General features: G+C 34.3%; 1 pseudogene; it reads left to right on the forward strand.

Moving 5' to 3' along the window:
- The first annotated feature begins 5038 nt into the window (after positions 1–5038).
- LOC129074719 (glyceraldehyde-3-phosphate dehydrogenase-like) lies at positions 5039–13555 on the forward strand (annotated as a pseudogene).
- The last annotated feature ends 473 nt before the right edge of the window (positions 13556–14028 follow it).

Genomic DNA, 14028 nt, shown 5'->3' on the forward strand with positions numbered 1-14028 from the left:
GTTTTGAGGGTGAATCTAGTAAAACATAGTAACTTTTAATAAAATATATTATTTATACTTGCACAAAATATATTATTTTCTATTTTTATTTTTTAATATTACATTTTTATTGTATTTTTCATTACCACTTTGTCCCATTATACTTCCCTCTCCCCAACAATCACTACATTTTATCCATGTCCATGAGTCCTTTTTCCTTTTTGTTGAATTCCTCCACCTGCTAACCTCCCTCACAATGAATAAATAAATAAATATTATTAAATTTATCAATTTTAATTTTGACTATGGTAAATATCAATATACATAGTACACATAAACAAAAGCCCTTTTAGGTACTTAATTAGCAATATTTTTTTTGCTCTAATTAATCCCTTTACTTTGGCTTCAAAACACAAACATACTGCACAAATACAAACATAAAAAAACTTAACACACCCAAAAAAGTTCAAACATTTTCTAGCTATTCCTGACATTTCAAAATGGGAGAGCAGGCCTTTGACATAAGGCTTTGAATAAAACAATCGGTGTCTTCTTCACATTTTCATTTTTAAAAATTTAATCTATAATCTTTTTGCTACTCCCAGCAAATAAAAACTATTTGAAGTTTCATAGTACTATTTCTGACCCTATTCACTGCTTTTGTGCTGTGAATAAGCTTCAATATGTTTTAATTTATAAAGTGTCTCTGAGACCAAAAAAAAAAAAAAGGTTTTAGAACAGATGATCTTGGTTAGTTGCATTTCTATATTGTTAGATTACTTTAAAGATATTTTATTAAAGCACATATAAAGGTTTTTTTCTCAAATGTCTACTCTCAAAAATGATTCCAACTTTTTGGGGGAGGAGATGGGGTTAGGGCAGAGGTCCCAGAGGAGAAAATGAATGAACTGGTTTGTATCAATGAATTCATTCATCTCAAAGAGCATTCTGCTATAAGCAATATATATTTTCTCTCATATAAAATTTCTTTAAAATGAAGAAAAAAAGAAATCATGCTTCATGTAAGAGTGTATTTCCAAACCTCTTTCTCCAGGCTCAAGCTTGCTAACTGCTATACAAATTCAATGAAGTTGCACAAATGAGATCCTATAAGAGTGGATGTAGTTGACACATGGCATCAAATCATGCTATCTTCTAACTTGAGACTATTTAGTTTCATAAAGCAATAATTTACCAAACAGTACTTCAATGAACTTTTTAATAAATGTCAAATTCCATTACCTAAAATATAAAATCTTTAGACACTCCCATCTTATCTTCTGGTCTACATTGTGCCTTATAATGTAGAAGACCCCCATTTAAATTTCCAGGTTAGAAGTAAAATCAGTGATTTGCAAGATGTGTCTGTTTCTAACAGACATATAAAACACTGCTGGCTACTCATGAGTAAATATCCACAGTAAATCAATGAGTTGGTAAATTTTAGCCGAGGGCAAGTTTGTTTCATCAGAGCTATAAAGGTAAACTCATCGATGGTGTCTTGGAGCAGTGAGCGAAAGCCTTGCACACAATCTTAGTGTAAAAAAAATCACGATATAAATGGAGTAACTGAAATTTATCTTTAAAGGCATTCATCTTAGAAACATACTCAAGTTTAATCAAATTCAAAGGACCTACTTGTGGATTTAATTTTAAACATTAATTAGAATACTCATTTTCACAAAGTTCGAATTTGAATAATTTAAATGCCATGTAGAATGATACTTCCTTGTCATCTGTTTGATTCAATAGACAACCACCTTCGTCTTCATTCAGCATATGCAAGTAAGTAACACTTTATTTTCTTTTATAAAATTATTGTAAAGTAATTTGGAAATAAATATTTGTCAATTATTAGAATTAATTCTAGATTTTAATAAAAATATATAAAGTACAACTTTTTCTCCCTTACAGTGGTAACATTTTTGCATACTCCTACTGATCTTGATATTTTCTCCCTCAAACATATTTTGGAGAGCATTCTGTATTCCCACACAGAGAGCTTCCTCACTCTCCTTTTACACTGCACAATACCCTACTTATGGGTAATGTATGTCCCCTACTTATGGACACCTAAATTGTTTCTCAGCTTTTACCATTATACATGATGTTGCAATACTGGTAACCCAGGAAAGAGGCTGCTCTTTCTCTCAGGGTTATACAGTTGAGAGAACATTCCAAAACATCACTGAAAACCCCACTTTGGAGGATGGCTCTCACTGTGGCTCAGCCACACAGCCTTTAGCAGGCTGGCTTTGCGCAGCACCTACTGTAAGAACAAGTACCCAGAAGAGTTTAGGTGTGGAGGCATCTTCTGCCATAGGGAATTATTCATGTGATCAGGAGGATTTGGAAGATGGAGCAGTGCTGTGGACACAGGTAAAACATTTGACAATTTAGTGAGACAGAAATCACCATATCTGATGCTATTGGTGGTATCAGAAGGAAGACACTGCACGCCCTAATCCATCATCCCTCTGCAAGACAGACTGAGGAATGTAGACATGGAGTTTTGTTCCTCGATGTCCTCAAATGTCCCTATAACTATTTAATAAAATTTTCAAAACTTCTTTCCATGTATGAATTTTTTATATTCTAGCTTTCTTTCAGTCAAACGATTCCATGTTTTATACCATGATTTAAAACATTGCTTTTTTACTTCAACATATTTTTCAAAATCTTGGTATAAATTTTTCTATAACAATTTCTAAGGACCTGAATCACTGTTTGATAATTTTAATATCTTTCCTTAGTCAACTTCTGAGTAAAACCTGTGCATTTAGCAAAAGGGAGAGTGTATGAAACCATTTAGCCTAAGATATAGTTATATTTAATATAATCAGTTATGGTTATAATATATGTAATGTATTTGATGATATATCATAGTTAATATATGTTATATTATTTATATTATATTCTAATAATATATTTATAATGTAATATATCATATTTTATAACATACAATATAGTTACCCATAATATAGTGAACTGAAGGAGGTCACCCTTGTTCCACAATATATGTGATTTTTCACCTAAGCCCATCTTATTAATTTAAGGGGAATTAAACAGGTGGGTGACAAATTTTCAAGCTGCACTTCCTGCTACCACATGTCCTTTCTGTGGTTGTTAAATCAACTGAAGTTTCTACTAAGGGAAAGGGAAACCATAATACTTTCAATAGAAAATACAGTAAAAAAGTTAATACATACATTATGATAAAAGAAGACTGAAGTAAATGGAATGACTTAAAAGTGTAAAGATTCATTCTTCAAGGCAATGCTCACTGAAGGCCATGGTAGATCATGAACAGTTAGTATGAAAGGCTCAAAGTGTCATGTAGGAAGCTCCTTGTCCGGAGGGAAGAAAAAAAGGGTAAAGTTGTAGGAAGTGAGGATAGGAGGTCAAAGAGGATGCTTAATTATGTCTGGTGGCATTTCTTTTTAAATGAATATAAAAAGAATAAAAATAAAAATAAGAAAGAAACTTGGAGGGCTTTGAGGACAGAAGTGATATTAGTCATACATTCTGAAAGTATCACTTTTGCTGTTGAGTTGAGACCAGGCTTTTATTTAAAGAACTTGTTTTAAGCACAATGCTTGCAAATTATTCATCATCAAAAGAATCTCCATAGACCTCTTCATTCATTGATGTATCCACTTACTAAATGCTTATGGAATATTTACTCTTTTTTTCTAGCATCATTGTAAGTGTTGAAACTTCACCAAGGGACTGGAGATCCCCTACTCTTAATGTGATATAATCTAATAGAGAAGCAGTGAAATGGATAATATCAGTAGAGACTGTTAAGAGTTGGACAGATTGTATGTCATTTTTATTGTAAGAAAATGGATATGAGAAGTTTCATTGTGTGTGCAGTGTATGCTTCAAGGCTTTTGAAAGTGTGCTAATTTGGTTGGCTTTATACCATAAATGTATTTTGTAAACTATAAAATCTACTTTTGCCAGATTTTGTAAATAGAGTACTTGTTTATATCAAAACAAACCATAGGAGAGACATTTTTTCTCTGAGATGTTGTGATGGCCTGTGTGCTCAAAGGAAGTCAACTATTTCAGGAATGTATGTTGGCTCCAAAACCAAATGTCCTTTAGGCATCAGAAAGATGTGAAATTTCAGACAAACACATTTACTATCATAGTCAACTCTAGTCTGATCCTTGTCAAGATGCAATTGCTGTTAATGAAAAAAGTAATGTCATTTCTAATCACTTGCCTCATAAATTAAAAATGCTTAAGGTTAACATTTTTATAGAATTTCCATAGCTTTTGCTTTGTTTCCTGTATCTATAACACTTAAAATGATAAATTATAAATGGTTGACATTTCCTCTATAATTAAGGTTTACACTGAGAGGTTCTGTCTTTTATAAAAAAAATCATAATGTCTGAGGAAATAAAGATGTTTTCTAGCAGGAGAACAAGGCAATGGATAGGAGTTTACTTTTTGGATTAAACATTTTCAACAATGGGAAAAAAAACTTATTATAAGTGTTATAAGACAATACTGTGGGACACCTGGAAATTAAGAACTGAAAGTTGTCATGATCCCCAGTGTTGGCATGAGTGGCACTGACGAGGGAATTTGGAAACCAGGAGTGAAGACCTTCCCTAGCTATGTATTTGACATACAATTTGACTTGTCTAGGCCAAGTTTTCTAATTTCTCTACTGAAGAGCCTGGGCTTCATGATGTCTAAGGTCTGTTATAGGCCACATCTGAAACTTTAATGACTTCTTATTCTTTTATTTTTTTCTTAAAGAATATAACGTTTCTATAATATTTGGAAACAACCATGCAATATAGTTGAAGTGATATAGGAATTTCAAACCAGTAAATATGTTTTGAGCATAAAATTTTATATAAATGACATAAAAGTGAATAAAACATAGGCTCTGCTTTCTGCAAGTGTAATATGAGACCAATTAAGCAAAATATGTTATAGTACTTGTGCATATACAATTCGTTGGGGAATTAAATTCAGTTTCAAAAATCACTTACTCCGAGTGGCCATTCGTGAGTGTCAGCCTCAACCCTGAGACAAGATGGTGAAGACCGGAGTGAACGGATTTGGCCGCATTGGGCACCCGGTCATCAGAGCTGCTTTTTACTCTGGCAAAGTGGATGTTGTCGCCATCAATGACCCCTTCATTGACCTCAACTACATGGTCTACATGTTCCAGTATGATTCTACTCACGGCAAGTTCAAAGGCACAGTCAAGGCTGAGAACGGGAAGCTTATCATCAACGGAAAGTCCATCTCCATCTTCCAGGAGCGAGATCCCGCCAGCATCAAATGGGGTGATGCTGGTGCTGAGTATGTTGTGGAGTCCACAGGTGTCTTCACTACCATGGAGAAGGCTGGGGCTCACTTGAAGGGTGGCGCCAAGAGGGTCATCATCTCTGCCCCTTCTGCCAATGCCCCCATGTTTGTGATGGGTGTGAACCACAAGTATGACAACTCCATGAAGATTGTCAGCAATGCCTCCTGCACTACCAACTGCTTGGCCCCCCCTGGCCAAAGTCATCCATGACAACTTTGGCATGGTGGAGGGACTCATGACCACAGTCCATGCCATCACTGCCACCCAGAAGACCGTGGAGGCCCCTCCGGGAAGCTGTGGCGTGACGGCCGGGGGGCTGCCCAGAACATCATCCCTGCTTCTACTGGCGCAGCCAAGGCTGTGGGCAAGGTCATCCCTGAACTCAATGGGAAGCTCACTGGCATGGCTTTCCGTGTCCCCACCCCCAATGTGTCAGTTGTGGATCTGACCTGCCGCCTAGAGAAAGCTGCCAAATACGATGACATCAAGTAGGTAGTGAAGCAGGCATCAGAGGGCCCCCTAAGGGCATCCTGGGCTACACTGAGGACCAGGTTGTCTCCTGCGATGTTAGTCTAGGGTTCTACTATATTAACAATGAAACTACAATAATAATACTTATTATTTACTGAATACTAGATATTATTCTAAGTACTCTATATCTAATAATTCATTGAATTTTCAGAAAAATTCTATGAAACTTTGCTATCATTATTATTAACAAAATATGAAAACTGTGAGACAAATAATTGAAGCACACAGCTTCACGAATTCACACAGCTACCAAGTGGCTTGACTCTGAAGCATTCTTCTCCGATGTATCTTTTACTGTGAATTTATATATATATATATTTTTTTTTTCATTGATCTCCAGTCTTCTAATTCAAGGAAACAGTAATATCAATGGTTTAGAGTAATTATTTTTAGCATGAGTATTGTATAAGAATTAGAAGTTCTAGAATCCCATTTGTAATCTTTTAAGTTTACATAAGTCTACATAAAAATGTAGAATGTACTATAGAATAACTCTTTATAAAGTTTATCAGTTATAGTTTTGCTATTCCAATTCTAGAGTAATTTTAATTTAGTACCCACTATTTCCATATTCTTAATGAAAATAAATCTTTCCTGGACAGGAGACCCAATACATGTCTGTTCAGAATGTTTTCCTCTTTGGTTAATGCATTTTTGCCATACTCTGTTATTTCAAATAGAGCAAATGTTATTTAAAATTGTAGACATTTTGTTTTCCTGACACTCGGAAGCTCATTAAAGTGTAAACAAAATATCTGTTTACTTCTTTGATCTTCTGCCCATCATACCTTCCTGCCCTCAAATGGAGACACTCTCTTATTGTCTCTGTTGGTTTGAATTGTACTTTGATACTGTGTCCTTCTGCAGTCTGATAAAAATAAATATTGTTTATGTGGGCAATATAAAAATATACAATGATTTAATAATTAATAAGAACCTCCTGATAGAAGCCATGCTCACATGGATTGCGCAGATTAGTCTTGTTCCTGGGGGAGTAATCTATGCCCATATTGGCCCGAAATCTCTCCATACACAATTAATAAAATGTTACCTCAGCTTGTGAGAATTTCATACTGAGTTAAGTGATAATGTACTTTGCTTAATAATATGCTCCTCACATGTACAAGAATCTGATTTCCTTCCCCCTGGTAAGCATGGGAGTGCCCCTCCAGAGCTTGGAAATCCTTTGGCTCAAATTCCTTTTTTTTCTTTTTTGATTGCATTTCTTTGTAAATCTGTTCCCACCACACATACGCACATTTTCCTTTTTCTTTTTCAAGTTTAGTTCTGTTCTATACAATTATTTTGTCAAACTTTCATATCCTATGTGTGTAGATCTGCTTAGAAGTATTTGTAGCTTGAAATAACTATATCAAGATTTATTATTTTAATTTTCAGACATCAATTTAACAAATATAAATGAACATTGGGAGAAGAAAAAACACAGTATTTGAATTAATTGTATTACCTGAGGATAGAGTAGAGTACAGGGCAAAATAAAAATATGAAGCTCCTTTTTCAAAAATTATTAAGAATTCCAAGTCAATGACAACAAAATATTCAACCAAAGACAGGAGCCTTAAAAGCATGAGGCCCAATGTGACTGCACAGGACATACGCCCATGAAACCAGCTCTGCTGAATCATTCTCCTGTATGGAAGAGAAGAAAGGAAAACATGCTTTGAGAAGCTTGATTTTTATTTTTTAAATTTTTTTATTAATATCGTGCTTTTTGCATATTCTGTGTTTAATAAAAATCATCTTTCCTTCTTCTCTTCTTTCTTTCCTCCTTCCCTCCCTTCTTTCCTTCCTTCATTTTTTTTTCAGATAATTATCCCTAGCAAGCGCTTATACATTATCTACGATAAGAGGCTACCAGTAAAGATGAAGCAAATGAGGGAATGTGGTCATATAACAGCAAATGTCTTAAGGGCTATTTTTTTTTTAAAAAAAGCACCTTAATTTGGGGTAGTTTGAAAAAAAAATTGGGTTTAAGTCAAATGGTTTGGATAATCCGAGTTTTCATAGACCTGTTATTCCTCATAAACATCAAAGAATTCCATGCAGAAACATTAAATCCATTTAATTAAAGATCTTGGTGACTTAAGAGAAAACTAAATTCTTACTTTTTCAAATATAAAACTTGTTAGAATTCCCTGTCTAATATAATTACGCCTAGCATAGAGATTTTAGGAATTGATACTCTAATTCTAGATTAATTTTTAATTTTAAAATGACTTGCTAAAGTCAAGGAACATATAGCAAGGACTCATGGACAAAACCAAAGGGGAAGAGCTGAGAGAGGGAAGGAGGGAGGGGGCAAGGGAAAGTGGTGGGGGGGAGGCAGAGACAAAGGTAAAAAAATGATTTGCTTTTAAGAAGAAAAAGTCTTGTTTTAAATAAAATGTAAAGATAAACAATAACATGACTCTAAGATCTCAAAGTTTGAGGCTGGCATCAGCAGCACCAGCATTATCTACAATATGGTAGAAATAAATTCACATTTTCAGTCTCCAAACCAGCCAGACACACCTACTGCATCAGAAACCCTGGCGATGGGCTCCAGGGGCCGTTTCAACAAGCGCACGGAGCAATTTTAATGTACTGTAAGGTCTGAGAACAACTCTAGTCTATAGTATCTCTAGTCCAGTCCTTTTAAATGAATACTGTTATTTCTTTGATGGAGTAGTTAAACTACTATGTGAAATAATTGACTTTTAAATAGTATAAATTCTTGTGATTTTTTAAAATGGAAAAACAAGTAGAAGTACACATTGCATGATGATGATTGTCATTTAATAAATGTTATATTAGTGATCATAATCAACACAACAAATATATTAAAAAACTAATACTTTTCCTGTAGTCAATTTTAAAAAGATACTTTTATTAGACTAAATTATCTTACTTTTTTTGTGTCTACTTATCTTGAGAGAAGACACAGTGCTTTTTAAAATTTCTCTACCAATCCAACTCAGAATTTTCTCTTGCAATCTGTTTTCTTCTTCAATTTTCTTTTTTTTATGTATTTTTGCAGAATTTTATACTCTGTAAGGGAATATTATTATGGACTACTTAATTCTTGCTTAATGTACAAATCTATATTGCAATAAAGATAACCCCAGAAATAAAAGGTGATGTTATGAAAAACTTGAAACCAATAAACAGGTACTTTACAGAGCCTTTTCTACTAAGTTTTGCAAAATAAATAAATCACACATTTTTGTTTACCTAGTGGTTGTATTATTAGTTAATATTGTTTCTCCACTAGACTATGATAACTTTTTATACATAGGCAAATAAATCAAGCAACATACCTGACAGAAGTAAACCTAAATGACAAATTTGAGTTCAAATTTCAATCTGACATTTCATCTTTCAGAACCAATATAGTAAAATATTCTTTGAGGAGCTGAATAACTTCACTAACTCAAACCTATATATTAATAACAATATTAATACTATGATATCAATGGAATGAATTATATACATTTAGAGTATAGTTAAGGTAACTGGGTTTTTAAAATTATATTTGTAAAGTAATATATCATTAGAAAATACTTTTTATCCCTTAAAAAATAATTCAATAATTTGTAGGTAATTGAATGAAATTCAGGGCTATATATATAGAGGGGGAAAAACCATCAGAATGGTTAAGATGATATTTTCTTTGCTTCACGGTGCATTATGGATGAATCAACATTGTTTTAAATAATATCAAATGACAGGTGCATTGATAATGCTGGAGGATTTAAGAAGAAAAAGGCAAGGCTTTATTCTAAATCTTCAGGTAATGTAATAAATACCAGTATCTAGGATCTTAAAACTTCAGCACATTGAAATAATTTCATGGGGATTTATTGTCTTGTAGCAGCTATACAAGAGTGAAATATTAGTTTCACTGTTTATCAGTACATATTTATCTTCTAGGAGTATATTTTAAAATATGTTGTTTTCTCCACATCACAGGTATTAATTAACTAAATGAAACCACACCTGCATTCTGAATTCTCATAGTGTGAAAAGAAACCACTAATTAAAATGGCAGGGAGAAATTTGAAAACTATGTGCAAATAAAGTCCATGAATAATGATGATTGTCAAGGAGACATATTGCTGGAAGGCTGTCAAACAAGATGAATGAGCTGAGACTTTTCCTGTCTGAAATGAAGGATCTTACTCTACAACTTGAATTCTAATAGCAACAACAGTTTATGCATCATTGGTTACTATGTAAAAAATGTTAGATATAGACCATTAACTTTAGCTTCTAGCTGATGAGGCATTAAATATGAAGCTTCAGAAACAACAGGACAGTATCCATAGAAGTGGACCATGAGGTAGCTAGTAAGACCACTTTTATTAATGCTAATACACACTTACAATAAAGGCCAGGCTTATACCTAAGAATGACAGAGGTTTAGTGGGAATGGGGCCATCACATAGCTCATTAGATCAGCCCTATTCTTGTTGATGAACACTTCCAAAACAAAAGCAAAAACAAAAACAAAAACAAAAACAGAATTATACACAGAATAACTGACAGAACAGATCAACATCAGTTTTGGAAAGTCAACAAGATCTGTGGCAATAATCATATTCTTTAAAGTTGAACATTGTGGTAAAATGTCCACTGTAAGAAATTTATTTCTTGAGTCAAGGCACAAACATATCTAGGAAAATTATTACAAATTTTCCTGGATAAATAAAAAAACTTTAGAAAGAGCAATATATTCAACTTTTTCTAATTCAGTGGACATCAGTCTAAGAGAATGGCCAATCTTCCATAAAACTTGGGCGAAGACAGATTCTCTTTTGTGGCAAACAAATTGGTAAATGATTACCAAGTCTGGAGCTCTGGGTTGAGGCATGAGCACTTTGTATGAGGAGATCTTACCTGCTATGATAGAATGTGAATCTAAGTGGCAGGAGGAAGAGGAAGGGAAACATAAAATTTAAAAATAATATATATAATTCTACTCATATGAAATATCGATACTGGGCAAATTCATAGAGGCCACCAGGGGTGAACAGGAAGGAAATGAGGCATTACTGCTTAGTGGGTACGGAGTTTCTGTTTGGCTGATAACAATTTTGGAAATAGATAGTGATGATGGTTGCATAACAGCTTGAATGTAATAAATGCTGCTAAAAGTAACACTTAAATGTATACAATGGTAAGTTTTATGCTTATATGTCTTACCACAATAAAATAAAAATGGAGGTAGGATGGGTAGCATAGGTTGAAGACAAACTATGTGCTCTGCATAATTTGGCTTGAGGTCAGTCTTAGTTGACCTTATGTTTGAGTTCTATTCTAAGCACCCAAGTCTGCAAAAATTGATTGAGCTTCTTTTCTTTCAAGGCCCTGGTAATACAGAGATGCATCTCATTCTTGCTTTTTGGGATCTCATAGTCATGTAAATTATTAAGATATATAAAACAAACATAACCTTATAATTAATGTTTCAAATATTACCTTAGACTGTAATGTCTACACATTATTTAACTTAGTAGACAACATAAAGTATTTTAAACAGATCTATGCCACTGTAAATTAAACATTTAGTCTATAAACAAATCTTACCACTCCTCTGATTTCCACAATTTATATCTTTCCATTTTCACTGTCATTAAAACATTTTATAGACTATTAAATGTCTTTATATACCTTATTCATATAATCTGAGAAAATCATTTGTATGTAATACTTCTTTCAGTATTTCATTATTGAAATATCTCAATTTCCACCTTATTTCCTAGTTATAGATACCAATTTTGCATACCTATGTCTGCATAGATATTTCACATAGACAATTATGACTCAGAAGAAATTCAATTTGTATGTTATCTACACATGGAAACTGAAAGAGAAAACTGAAATCACTGTCTGCATAAGTTAGCATTTGCCATAGTTTCACTAAAAATATACAGATATTTGACTTTAAAGTAAAAATGTCTCTATTTTGTTTTTTTATTATTGTTTGGGAAATCATTACATTCTTGAAACATACTTTTACATAGATATATTCCAAATTGATCAGTATGTTGAATTTTTTGGTGTATGATAAAAATGAAACAGAATAAATTAAATAGAGTATGCATATTTTTCTCATCCTTAATACCCTAATGCACTAAGTAACACCTATAAGGTAATTTGGTTATGTTCCAAGTTTAATTTTATATATATACACATATGTATACATACATATATATGCATGCACACAGAGAAAGTAGAAGACAATTTATAAGATATTTCAGTAATTAGAAACATCATATTCTATTACTTATTGAAACATTAAACAAAGTAAATTCTCTTCACTTTTGAGATGTGAACTTTTTCTCTATTTTTTTCTCTTTGATATATTTTTCCATTACCATTTAGTCCCCTTAAATCCCCTCCCCCCAGCAATCACCACACTGTTGTCCATGTCCATGAGTCCTTTTCCTGAGATGTGAATTTCTGATGACCCACTTAAGTTAATTCAGTCTCTCAAATATTTTTTTAAAAAATACATTCATAATTGATCCAAGAATGATCAGGGCTTGTATGCTTGCCTCACATTCCTTCCACTCTAATAAAAATGTAGTTTATTGAGGTTTTTAAAATCTGCCCCCCTACTTGGTGTAGACTAAAAACATGTACAACAAAGTGAACCACTAGCTAAAGCCAAAGCACACATCTCTAAGTTTATGGGAACGAAGGCTTTTCATTCCAACTAGACACTGTGCTGGAGTCCCCCAAGGCCTATGTGCGCATTATTATAGGGCTGCTGCAGGGCACTCGGCACCCACCTCATTATTTCGGAGTAGATTTGAAGCTCTGAATAAAAAGAGATCTCCCTGGGGCTTAGTGTAGGATGCCCTCAAGTGGTAAAGGGGACTGTCCCTATGACCTTTTTTACCCCTGGGAGGTGCTTCTATCTCTTGCATGGCCAAACCCTGCCTTCTCTGGCATTCACAGCTGTATCTTAATAAACAAACACATATCAGATACACCAACATTATGAAAGCTCCAGTGGGGTGAACTAGATACAGTTTATTTTAATCTGCTCTGTTGTTGCTTGAAATTTCAACTTCAGCAGAATCCAGTAATGATTTTCCTCCAATAATTATATTGGGTTTATTTAGATTAAAATATTCAAACACCAGAACTCTCTCTGAAATAACACTGAAGTACACACACAGTCCTTTATATACCTTTGAACAAAATGTTCTACTTTGTTTTAATCTAGGCTCCCAGAATCCTGCCTGAGCTAATTCATATGCCCAGTAAGCGCCTCTCGTGACTGGTTTTATGTGAGGACTTGACTGGGCTCAGGGGAGGCCCAGAGAACTGGTAAAATATTACTCTTGTGTGTGTCCGTAATGGCATTTTAGGAAGAGATTAGAATTTGGATCCATAGACTCGGTAAAGAGGAGCATCCTCACTAATGTGGACAGTCATTATCTTATCCACTGAGGGCCTGAATAGAATGAAAAGATGAAGGAAGGGTAAATTTGCTATCTCTGCACGAGCTGAGACTTCTATCTCTTCCTGCTTTTTGAGGTGCTCCTGGTTCTTGGGCTTTCAGACTCGGACCAGGATTTACACCATTGGTTCCCAGGTTCTCAGGCCTTTGAACTCAGAATTACACCACTGGCTTTCGTGGTACCCCAGCTTTCAGATGGGGGAGCTCCTCAGCCTTCATGGCACATGAACCAATGAACCAAATATACATATTCTATTGGATCTGTTTTCTGGAGAATCCTGACTAATCCTGCACCAAAAACATGGAAGGCAGCTACAAAATTTTTTCAAGCTAATAATAACAGCAAGAATATCAACAGGATGGGGTTTCGTATGGGCTGCTTTTAAAAAAAAAACAACATACTATAGGCAGAGTGGTTTAAATAACAATTTACAGTCCTGAAGCCTGAAAAGCCCAAGCCCCAGGTACCAGCAGCTTTTTTCCTGGTGAGGGTTTTCTTTCCAGTGTACAGGTGCTCACCTTTCCACAGCATGCATGCCTGGACTCTTCTTGGTCTCCATCGCTCCCTCCTCTTCTTCCTCCTTGTCGTCCTCTTCCACCTCCTTCTTTTTCCTCTTGTAAGGGCACTAACACCATCCTGGGGATTCCATCTTCATAACTAATCAAAAGCTAATTACTTCTCAAAGACCTCACCCCCAAATATTACACT

Source organism: Pteronotus mesoamericanus, unplaced genomic scaffold (genome assembly GCF_021234165.1).
Source record: "Pteronotus mesoamericanus isolate MK-2021 breed Mesoamerican mustached bat unplaced genomic scaffold, CSHL_Meso_final contig_50, whole genome shotgun sequence".
Lineage (NCBI taxonomy): Eukaryota > Metazoa > Chordata > Mammalia > Chiroptera > Mormoopidae > Pteronotus > Pteronotus mesoamericanus.